The sequence below is a fragment of the Portunus trituberculatus genome, chromosome 38 (assembly GCF_017591435.1).
Source record: "Portunus trituberculatus isolate SZX2019 chromosome 38, ASM1759143v1, whole genome shotgun sequence".
In the NCBI taxonomy this organism is placed as follows: Eukaryota; Metazoa; Arthropoda; class Malacostraca; order Decapoda; family Portunidae; genus Portunus; species Portunus trituberculatus.
In genome coordinates, this window is record NC_059292.1 from 25,519,043 (window position 1) to 25,531,542 (window position 12,500).

Below are 12,500 nucleotides of genomic sequence, written 5' to 3' on the forward strand. Positions count from 1 at the left end.
TCAGTCCTTGCATGAAACTTACGTACTGCCCATGTAAATATTTCTACCTCTGTTTTCCCAATCAACACACAGGTGGATGAACTAATTAGACGCCAAACCTGCTCTCCCCGTTCACTTGTTCTTCGTCTTCTGTTTCCCTTCTGAATTTTTTGTATCTTTTTTAATATCTCTTTTTATTGGCTTTCTATTCGCTTCGTCCTCTTGTTAGCGAATTTTTCTGTAGCGTGCTTGTGTTGACGTGATTCTCCAGACTCTTTTAACGTGCGTTCTTTACTCACTGTTGGTTCGTTCGTCTTTGTTGCAAAAGGTTGCAGCGGAGGCACGTGACGCGGCTCAGGTGTGACTGGAGACTACCCGTGTTGTATTTTTGTGATCGGTGTGATTATTACTGTCACGGTGTCTTGGAAAATTCTCTTGTTCTCTTATTCTTTATCATTCTCTTTTCCTCTTTTACCTTCACTAGAGCGTATCAGTCTTTTCTTTTGATTTTATGTGAATGTCACACACCCAGGGGGGATGAAGATAACGATAAAACCACACACAAAGTGGGTTTATATTCCGAAGCTTAAAATGATTAATGCTTTATATGGTCGTTATTAAAGCTTGTGTTTCTATCCGCTTATATTTTTGTCTGCCTGCCTGTCTGTCTGTCTGTCTGTCTGTCTCTCTCTCTATCTATCTATCCATATATCTATAAAAAGTAGCTTAATTTAGCACTTATATTATGTAAAAATGTAAAGTTTATTCATGACTTCAAAATAAATGAAGGAAAAAATGAATAGTATCTTCGCTGCAAATGATAGAATATTAACTTAACATTCCAAACCACCACCAACCACCACCACCACCACCACCACCACCACCACCACCACCACCACCACCACCATCACTACCACCACCACCACCACCGCATAACGCTCATCATTACAGCCTACACTACCGCCATTAGTCAGCCAGGCCTAATTATACACCGCGCCAGTTTGTCAGGTAATTGATCTCTGGGGCTCCACATCACTCACATCACGGAACCTCCACTGTATCACCACCACCACCACCACCTGGACTCGCTGACCTTTCACTGTATAATGTCACACACACACACACACACACACACACACACACACACACACACACACACACACATATATATATATATATATATATATATATATATATATATATATATATATATATATATATATATATATATATATTTTTTTTTTTTTTTTTTGTTACAGGATCTGGCAACGAGAGAGAGAGAGAGAGAGAGAGAGAGAGAGAGAGAGAGAGAGAGAGAGAGAGAGAGAGAGAGAGAGAGAGAGAGAGAGAGAGAGACTTGGTATGATAAAAAAACAACGAAAACATGTCAACATTATCACTACCACCACCACCACTATCACCACCATCACTATCACTCCCACCACTATCACCACCACCACCACTACCACCATCGCCACTACCCCTACCCCTACCACCATCACCACCACCACCCTTACCACCACCACGATAATCAGTTCTGTCACATACCTACCCACACGCACATTACCCTTTTTCACCACCTATATTCACACACACACACACACACACACACACACACACACACACACACACACACACACACACACACACACACACACACACACACACACACACACACACACACACACACACACACACACACACACACACTTCAGGCATTCATCAGACGAGAGACCTGTTTGGATTCACCTTGTTGCGTCCTTTCATTCTTCACACGCCAATGCCACATTCATCGTAAGTCTGGTGTGTATCTCCCTCCTCACTTCCCTCTCTTAAATTTGTCACCTTCCTTTAATGTGGTGGTTAGTTGGTTTATACTTTAATCTTATTGCTTCTTAAACCCAAGCCAATTTTTACTCCTTAATTCTTCTTTTCTCCTCGTGCTTCTCATTATTTTCCTTTTGGTTCTTTTTCCTGGTTTCCTTTTCGTCTTCACTCGTGATTCTTATCAATGTTCTTTTTTCTTTGTCTTTGTCTTTCTTTTTTCGTATTTTTTTATCCTTGTCCTTAAGTTTTTCATCTGATCCTCGTTTACTGCATTGTTTCTCCTCCTCCTCCTCCTCCTCCTCCTCCTCCTCCTCCTTCCTTCCTTTGAATTCACCTTTTTCTTTCCTCCGTGTTTTCTTGTCTTCCTCCTGTCTTCATTGTGTCTCTCTCTCTACGTTTCTCCTTCTCTTTCCTCTTAGTTTCTTATATTCCTTCATTCTCCTTCTCCAGTTTTCTCTTTCAATTATTTTTTTTCTTTATCCCTGTTCTCCTTCTTTTCTTCCCTTCCTTCTCTTTCTTAGCTCCTTCTCCTTAGTTCCTCATCATCGTCTTAGTCCTTTCCTCCTCAGTAACTGCATCTTTCCGCGTACGTCATACACTGTCACTAATAGCACGCGTTGTCCTGAACCTTGTTGGTCTTCTCCAGGAAGGTGACGTGAGGTGGGCAGTAAGTCCTGGGGTCCCAAATTGCCGTGACATCCTCGCGTGTCCTTGGCGTGGCTTCGTAATCCGTAGGTATGCGAGTGTCTTTAGCGGTGTAATTCGGTGTGAGAAAAGCGTGCGTCAGTCTCATTCCCTGCCACACGAAAGTCTAGGGATCTTCCACGTTATGTTTAATTTGTTAGAGTGGTGGTGGTGATGGTGGTGGTTGGATTGGTGAGTGTAGACTGTAGAGTAATAAAAGTAGAGTGTTTAGTTCTCATTATTAGATGTGGATGGCTGATAGGTAAGCTTGTGTCATAGAAGGACTGACTGCCACCTGTACGTCTGATGGGTTCTTGCAGCTTCCCTTATTTTATGAATATTACGATTTATACGATGAATGATTGATAGGATGGATTAAGGTCACGGGGAGAGCAGCTGTTGCGTGATGGTTGGAGTTATGTTTAGGGATTAAATGATTTGGTTATTTTGTTTAACTATTACTATTGACATTGTTATTCTTATTGGTTGACAGTTAAGGGGTGCGGCAGTGGTTTGCATGTATGACTGACTAGTTTTAGTTTGTTATCTTTCTTAAGCACTATTTTTTTTTATTTAAGCTGAGTGGTCTGGTGTGAGTCCAAGGGGTGACAGACAAATGACCAGTCAGAAAACAGGAAACGCAGAGTTGTAGAGATAACTTCAGCAAACACTCTGGCTAATCAACAGAAAACGCAAAACCGTAGAAGTAACATCGGTAAATTATCAAGTTAATAGATAGAAAACGCAGAGGTGTAAGGGTAACATCGGTAAATAATCAGGCTAATAAACTTAAAAGGCCAAGCTGTAGAAGCAACCAGAAAACAATCAGGTTAATATATAGAAAACGCAGAACTGTAGGGGTAACTTTGGTAAATAATCAGATGCCTACAAAATAATGGACACAGTGACAGAATTTTTGAATACTGTAAAGTAGAAAGCCTATTCTACTGCACCTTAGGAATATCCAGTCACTCAGTCGTCTCCCAATTATCAATCAAATATTTTTTCTTAAGGGATTCGGTCAGACAGAGCAATGGAGAACACCATAAATAAAAAGAACAAGTAAATAATAACAATAAGCAAGCATGTCCAAGCTGGAAACCATTGCTCTTACTAAAACTCTTTATTTTTACACGGCTATTTTCAAAGGCCATAGAAATGATTAGCCTGGTTCTCGAGACTGTTTCCCCTATAATAAATGTAGAATTCTTGTTAATCTGTTACCAGACATATGAAAACATCATTTAAACCAGTGTAAATTAAACTGTTGCCTCTTCAATGTGGTAGAGATGCGGCACAAAAGGGTTTCAAAATAGTCTGAAAGGCGAGCGAGTCAATGAACCATGAACGTAAAAGCTACAGAGACAATTAAGCTCCTAACGAGGTGATTAAGGTAACACAGTAATTAATGTATACTCTATGGAGGTGAAGGATGGAATTATGTCTTCCAGGAGCTCGTTACGCAGCACTCCACGTCCGCTAAGTGCCTGTCATACCTAGAATTCTCTAACTGCCCTCTGCCTGCATCCGGGTTTTCCGTTGTAGCTCCTCGCGTGTTCCTCACTCACGGCAGCTTTGTATCATCAGAGCCCTTAAACCCTTCACGAGTTCCACGAAGACACTGTAATTACACTCACCATGTATTCCAGCCATGAGTCTCCCATTTAAAAACACACACAAGCCCTTCCACATACACTGAACGGCCTCTAATTTGTGTGATAACTGAATTGCATCGTTTATTTCACAAGTATCAGTTGGAAAGCGGATATTGGAGGGGTGATATTATTAGATCTTTCAGCCTGGATTGTAGGGATCTCATTACTGAAAGGTTGTTGTGGCGCCGCGGGAGTCTGGAGTTTGTAGACACGTGTTTGAAAGTTTATGATGTTGTAAATGAAAATATTTGTTATAGTTTATTTTGTTCATCTTCATGTGTTTTAATGTCAGATCAAATTTTTCGAGAGACTAGAATATGACCAATCTGCAAACAATAAAAGTAAAAATAAATAGACAAGCAAAAAATTTTCAGCTAAAATAAATGAATAAATGTATCATTTTGTTTCTGAACTCGAACCACTCATGTTTGTGATTGTGAGTCTCGTGAACGTTGGGTTCTTGTAACCCCACGTAGAAGAGATAAAAATGCCCTAGCTTGTTTATGTTTGAGAGTAAAGCTGTGAGGGGTAGGACTGTGTGGCACCTGCGTTGCGAGATAACAGGAATCAAACACAAAGCACGCACAACAAAAACACACACTCGAAAAAAAAGTACAATATAATGAAAATGCAGTATCTAACTAACATAAAAAGAAAAGCACACTAATTTCAAATAAGAGTCGAATCAATACATCACTTGAAAATCCTTCATTATAATGTGAATAGAGAGAGAGAGAGAGAGAGAGAGAGAGAGAGAGAGAGAGAGAGAGAGAGAGAGAGAGAGAGAGAATTGAAGACACACACACACACACACACACACACACACACACACACACACACACACACACACACACACACACCGCGTAGTGTAGTGGTTAGCACGTTCGACTCACAATCGAGAGGCCCGTGTTCGAGTCCCGGAATGCGGCGAGGCAAATGCGCAAGCCTCTTAATGTGTGGTCCCTGTTCACCTAGCAGTAAATAGGTACGGGATGTAACTCGAGGGGTTGTGGCCTCGCTTTCCGGTGTGTGGAGTGTGTTGTGGTCTCAGTCCTACCTGAAGATTGGTCTATGAGTTCTAAGCTCGCTCCGTAATGGGGAAGACTGGCTGGGTGACCAGCAGACAACCGAGGTGAATTACACACACACACACACACACACACACACACACACACACACACACACACACACACATCTTCCTTATGAAGAAAGACTGAAGGAGTTGGAACTACCAGCTTTAAAGGACAGACGGGTAAGAGGAGAGCTAATAATAATGTAGAAGTTCATAAACCACATGGAAAAGATAGACAGACAAGACCTGGTAACACTGGCGAAGGATGGAGATAGACAAACAAGAGGACATTCTAAGATCATGAAAAGTCCGTGTCTGAGGAACATTAAGAAGCTTAGTTTTCCACACAGGACGGTGGACATCTGGAATGGATTGAGTGAAGAGATTGTAACAGCAGAAAGTGCGCACAAATTTAAGGAAAAGCTGGATAAATGTAGATATGGAGACAGGTCACTAGGAGCCCCACTCAAACTCTGTAACATACAACTAAGCATTTCACGGAGAGTGAGTCATTGTTTTTCGCGAATATCTTTCAAACTAATGAATCGATCGGAATGGTACTTTGACACTGTGTACAAGACACCTTCCACTAATTTTTGGTCATACTAAGCATTGCCAAATGGTGTTAGTAAATGCGTTTACTCTTGACGAAGTCACATGAGTCGCCAGAACTAACGTACACAATCAAACGTGGAGGGGGGAAGATAGCGGGCGAGTTGGAGAAGGAGGGGGAAGCGAGCGGGAGAGGAACGTAGGGAGGAATGGGATGGGGGATTGTAGACGTTCGTATGGATAGGTTGGCGAAGCTCGGCAACACCGTATATCTCAAGAGTGAACGCATTTACTAACATCATTTGGCATTGCTTAGTATGACCAAAAATTAGCGGAAGGTGTCTAGTACACACTGTCAAAGTACCATTCCGATCAATTAATTAGTTTGAAAGATATTTGCGAAAAACAATAACTCACTCTTCGTGAAATGCATAGTAGGTAAATACAACTAAGTAAATACACACACACACACACACACACACACACACACACACACACATCGCGTATTGTAGTGGTTAACACGCTCGACTCACAATCGAGAGGGCCGTGTTCGAGTCCTGGGGCGGCGAGGCAAATGGGCAAGCCTCTTAATGTGTGGCCCCTGTTCACCTAGCAGTAAATAGGAACGGGATGTAACTCGAGTGGTTGTGGCCTCGCTTTCCCGGTGTGTGGAGTGTGTTGTGGTCTCAGTCCTACCCGAAGATCGGTCTATGAGATCTGAGCTCGCTCAGTAATGGGGAAGCCTGGCTGGGTGACCAGTAGGCGACCGAGATGAATTACACACACACACACACACACACACACACACACACACACACACACACACACCTGACAGCGAGCGGTAAAAAAAGTGGTTTAATATTTCATGTACTACAAATTTCATAGATAAATCGTGGGCGTGTGAGTGTAAATATGTCGTGTGTGTGTGTGTGTGTGTGTGTGTGCGTGCGTGTATCAATCAATATAAAAGTAGTACTTCTCTCTCTCTCTCTCTCTCTCTCTCTCTCTCTCTCTCTCTCTCTCTCTCTCTCTCTCTCTCTCTCTCTCTCTCTCTCTCTCTCTCTCTCTCTCTGTGTGTGTGTCCATACATTCCCTTGAGAGCCCGGTAGACTCTCCCTCTCCTCTCCCTCTCCTCTCCTTTTTTTCTTCCCTCTACCTTTCATCCTTCCCTCACTCTCTCTTTTCCTCTATCTCCTTCCACTTCTCTGATTCTTTCTCCTTCACCTTTCTTTTTTTTTCCCTCCCTTGCCATCTTCATCACTTTTTATTCCTTCCGCCCTTATCCTCTTTCTCTTTCTCCCTCTCTTGTTTTTCAGCTTATCTGGCTTTCTTCCTCCCTTTATCCCTCTCCACTCTATCTCCTTGTTGGTATTTCTTTCTTGTATATCTGTGTTTATCTGTTTTGTTTCTTTTTGTGTGTTTGTCTGAATTTATGTATATGTTTGTGTGCTTTCTCTCTCTCTCTCTCTCTCTCTCTCTCTCTCTCTCTCTCTCTCTCTCTCTCTCTCTCTCTCTCTCTCTCTCTCTCTCTCTCTCTCTCTCTCTCTCTCTCTCTCTCTCTCTCTCTCTCTCTCTCTCTCTCTCTCTCTCTCTCTCTCTCTCTCTCTCTGTCCACATTTTTTCTTTGCCTCATTTTTCTTTCTTTTATCTTCCTGCCATGTTTTTTTTGTCTTTTTTTTCTGTGCCTTTTTGATAAGCTTCCTTCTTCCCTTCTCATTTCTGTACTTCATTTCTTTATATTTCTTATCTCCTTCTTTATTTGTGTCTACATGTTTCTCGTTTTCTCGTTTTTTTTTTTTTTTAATCTCTTATCTTCTCGCTTTCTTTTCTTGCTTCTTTTTCTTACATCCTTTTCTTCGTCTCTTCCTTTTATCATCGAACAATTTCTCTCTTCCTATTGCTATTTCTATTCCTTCAAACATTTTTAGATCTTTAATTCCTTCCTGTATGCCTTCGTGTACTCTCTCTCTCTCTCTCTCTCTCTCTCCTCAGTAACTGAAACAACGTGTTCTGAGTAAATTTTTTTTTTTAATTCCTTCTTTCTCAAATAGCTTAGGTAGATAGAAAAAAATGAATGGAGGAAGAGATGAAATACATAAATGGACGGATGGCTGGAGGGATGTGGAAAGGCATGGATGGAGACTAACAGCATTATGTAACCTGAGAGGATGTTGTTATGGAGACGGAAAGATAGGCAGTGGAGAAACAATGGAGGTGGAGAGGCGTTGTATTGTGAGAGACTAGAAGGCTGTAGTATGTCACGGGATGCTTGAGGAATGTCTCTGTGTATGAGGCAGCTGGGGGACGTCCTTGCTATTTACTATGTACACCCTTGAGTGGTCGCCGTCACCATCATCGTTATCATTTTTATCGTCATCGTCATCATCGTTGTCATCATGAGATTGAAATTTTTTTTTATCATAACAACAGTGATGGTAATAATGTTGGTGGTAATGATGATGATGATGATGATGATGATTATGATAGGAGTGATAATAATATTAGTAATAATAATAATAATAAAAGCAATAATAATAATAATAATAATAATAATAATAATAATAATAATAATAATAATAATAATAATAATAATAATAATAATAATAACAATAATAATAATAACGATAGTAATGATAATAATGATAGTAATGATAATAATTGTAATAATAACGGTAATGATGAAAATAATGATGATGGTGATAGTGATAATGATAATGATAATAGTAATAACGATAATTTCAATATTGTAACGTAACAATATACATGAGCTTAACCTTGTGAGCTCTCAAAAGAAATAACGAAAGAAAAATATTGAAAGTCATACATACATACATACATACATACATACATACATACAGATATCATACAATCAACACATTTTACAAAACCTAAAGAGACATTGAAAAAAAAAAAAAAACATTAAAAACGAAAATTACCCTTTGACTTTTGACTGTTATCATGCATTTACACACTGACCCATCATTATCCATTACCTTGTTTATCGTCGACCAGCCAGCTGTCACACGCTCACTGGACACAACCCGTTAGTTAACCCACCAACCTGCCAACCTTCCTGGATCAGCACAGCGGCAGGAAGCGAGCTAGTTGAGGCTTAGATCCTTGAAACATCGAGGTTATCATGAATGGTGTGTTGTGGCCCTGCACCGCTGCATCTTTTGGCGTCTCTTCACAGCATGCCAAGCGACTGACTCCATTCCTTAGTCAGTATTCAGAAATGCTCGACTCTGTCTCTCTATGAGTAATTTTGAAGACCACAGAGATGATTAAGATTCCCTAGGCTGTTTTTGCTGTTGATGATATAGAAAAAAATTGCTCACTTGACACTAGAATTATAAAAAAAGGCTTTTAGAAACCGGTATCAATTCAGTAAGAGGCTGTGCAAATAGCGGAGGTATAAGCAGAGGTCTCTCTTCCCTCACGTCCTGCCTGGCCTGTGCTGACGAAGCTAACGAGACTGTCTGTGGCCTTTGTTCAGATGTGTTTGGTTTTCTATTGTCGTAGTGAAGATATATTTTGATTCTATGATACTAGTGTCCCCTAAAGTCCTGGAACCAGTTTTTTGTTTATTTTGTTAATTCTTTTGTTTTCAGCGTATGTATGTGGTGATATAGTGGTGTTTTTCATGATTATGTTAAATTTTGATGGTAGTGGTGGTAATGGTGGTGGTGGTGTTGGCGGCGGCGTGGAGAAGAAGGATAATACTAACACAATTTCGTTTTGCCTGTTGATGAACTTTAAAGGTAACATGCGTGCACTGAACTATTTCATGTCTCCTGTTGCAAAACGATCAACATACACTACTACTACTACTACTACTACTACTACTACTACTACTACTACTACTACTACTACTACTACCACCACCACCACCACTACTACTACCACCACTACTACCACTACCACCACCACCACCACCACCACCACCACCACCACCACCACCACCACCACCACCACCACCACCACCACCACCACCACCACCACCACCACCACCACCACCACCACCACCACCACCACCACCACCACCACCACCACCACCACCACCACCACCACCACCACCACCACCACCACCACCACCACCACCACCACCACCACCACCACCACCACCACCACCACCACCACCACCACCACCACCACCACCACCACCACCACCACCACCACCACCACCACTGCTGCTGCTGCTGCTGCTGCTGCTGCTGCCACCACCACCACCACCACAACAACAACAACAAAACAAAACAACAACAACAACTGCCACTGCCACTGCTGCTGCCACAACAACAACAACAACAACAACAACAACAACAATAACTACTACTACTACTACTACTACTACTACTACTACTACTACTACTACTACTACTACTACTACTACTACTACTACTACTACTCCACAGTCCTAAGAGAGAACCATGAATAAAAACAAATCATGACACTAACAAATGGCCCGCGGAATACACAGGAACACACTTAAAGATAAAACGAAAAAGAAGAAGAAAGAAAGAGAAGAAAGAAAAAAAAGGAGACAGCAAGATCTTTTTCGTTTCTCCAGACTCCTCCTTGCTGTTGGGAGAAGATAAAGTCCCTGACCAAGGAATACTAATGGCTATAATTGAGATACATGGTTTCCTGGTGGCGCCGCGAGACACCCAAATGTTTGCGGGTCACCGTGGAGGGAATTGGCGGAGCTGTGGGGCTGAAGAGCGTGACCCTTTCTCTCTCTCTCTCTCTCTCTCTCTCTCTCTCTCTCTCTCTCTCTCTCTCTCTAATGCTTTCGTGATTCTTGGTCTGCCTCTTTTTTTTCTTTTTCTTTTTCTCGTCACTTAATTTTCTTGTTTTCTGCTTTTCTTTTTAATCTTGCTTGTTTGTTTAGGCTTTTTTTTTTTATTTTCTGCCCAGTTATAACTAGATATACGTACATTTTTTCAGGACTCTCTCTCTCTCTCTCTCTCTCTCTCTCTCTCTCTCTCTCTCTCTCTCTCTCTCTCTCTCTCTCTCTCTCTCTCGTTATCGCCCCAGCTGGTGTGGAGGAGTACGTCAAGAGGCAAAGAAAGGGGGCTTCTCATACACTTTTTGTTCCCCTTATCCAACGTTCCTTTCAAGTAAAAAAAAATCAAAGTGTTAACCTCGTACTAAAATAAGCTGCGTTGTCTCCTTACTGAAAAAGCCTTTAGCTCCTCGCCCGGACACTCCACGGCCTAATGATAAAGGGAAGGACGAGAGGGAAGCTGCGAGGAAAGAAAGCTAGGGAGTCTACATGTGGCAATCTGTTCCTTTCTGTACAGCCAACAAGGAACGGAATCATATATAGAGTTAGATATACAAATGTTTTTATGACATGTGTATCTTCTTTGCGCCTGTAGAAAAGCTAAAAAGGGAAGATTTTCTACGTTTATGTGTTCGTTTTAATTTCGACATCCACCATCACCACCACCACCACCACCACCACTGCTGCTAACAACGACAACAGTGACAGCAAAGAGAGTGATGATGGTGATGATGATAAGTATAACAGTGATTCTATTTTTCTTGTATATTTCAGTAAAGAAATGTATTTTCTTTTCTTTAGTCATTGTAGTTACGACAGTGTGTGTGTGTGTGTGTGTGTGTGTGTGTGTGTGTGTGTGTGTGTGTTAGATGAATAGCATATTACGTAACATTCTCTCTCTCTCTCTCTCTCTCTCTCTCTCTCTCTCTCTCTCTCTCTCTCTCAAATCTACAGATAGTACGCATTATATCTGGTGGTGGTGGTGGTGGTGGTAATTGTTGTTGTTAGTGTGGTGGCTGTGGTGGTGGTGGTGTTGGTTGAGGTGATATTGGTGGTAATGGTGGTGGTGGTGGTGGTGATATTTGAGGTGATGCTGGTGGTAATGGTAATGGTGGTGGTGGTGGTGGTGGTGGTGGTGGTTTAGGTGATGCTGGTGGTGATGGTGGCGGTGGCTGTGGTATTTTTACTACTACACATTTATGTTTACAATGTACTAACTTGGTCATTTATCACTTATTTTCTTCTCTTTTCCCAGAATGCAACAACTGGAGTGAAAGAACCAAGACAGGTAAGAGAGAGAGAGAGAGAGAGAGAGAGAGAGAGAGAGAGAGAGAGAGAGAGAGAGAGAGAGAGAGAGAGAGAGAGAGAAGGAAAAGGGAAGAAAAAAAAATGACGCAGACACAGATGACGTAAGACACTAATAACCGAAGAATGGCGAAAAAAATACCTTCCCCAAAAATAGGTTAGTGAAACGAAAAAAATGTGTCGACACAGATTGCTACCAGAGTGTTGGCCACAGGAACACACAGGTAGAGGGATCGAGAGAGCAGCAGACAGAGCTTTGTGAGTGAGAGAGTCAGAGGGAGAGAGAGAGGGAAAGAACAGGCGCTTCAGATGAAAGGCAGAGGAGAACAAGTGAAGGGGAGGCGAGGAACATCCTGCCACTTTGTTTCTGAAGGGTGCGGAGAAGGAGGAGGAGGAGGAGGAGGAGGAGGAGGAAAAAAAATTATCTGTGATAGTTGATTTGAATTTCCAGAGAGAGAGAGAGAGAGAGAGAGAGAGAGAGAGTTCACTATGTCATTACTGAACATTATTAAGCTGCACACACACACACACACACACACACACACACACACACACACACACACACACACACACACACACACACACACACACGTTAGTCATTACTTGATTGACTTTATTTTTCATCTGGATTTGATGGTGG

General features: G+C 41.7%; 1 long non-coding RNA gene across 2 annotated transcripts in view; it reads left to right on the plus strand.

Annotated features, from left to right (window-relative positions):
* The first annotated feature begins 2,469 nt into the window (after positions 1 to 2,469).
* Positions 2,470 to 12,500, plus strand: part of LOC123514987 — a 46,359-nt gene continuing 36,328 nt past the window's right edge. Inside the window, exons 1-2 of one of the 2 annotated variants that reach the window (XR_006677726.1) lie at positions 2,470 to 2,541; positions 11,811 to 11,843. This is a non-coding gene — a long non-coding RNA (uncharacterized LOC123514987). The remainder of the gene's footprint in view (positions 2,542 to 11,810; positions 11,844 to 12,500) is intronic. The other variant, XR_006677725.1, reaches the window with a different exon arrangement.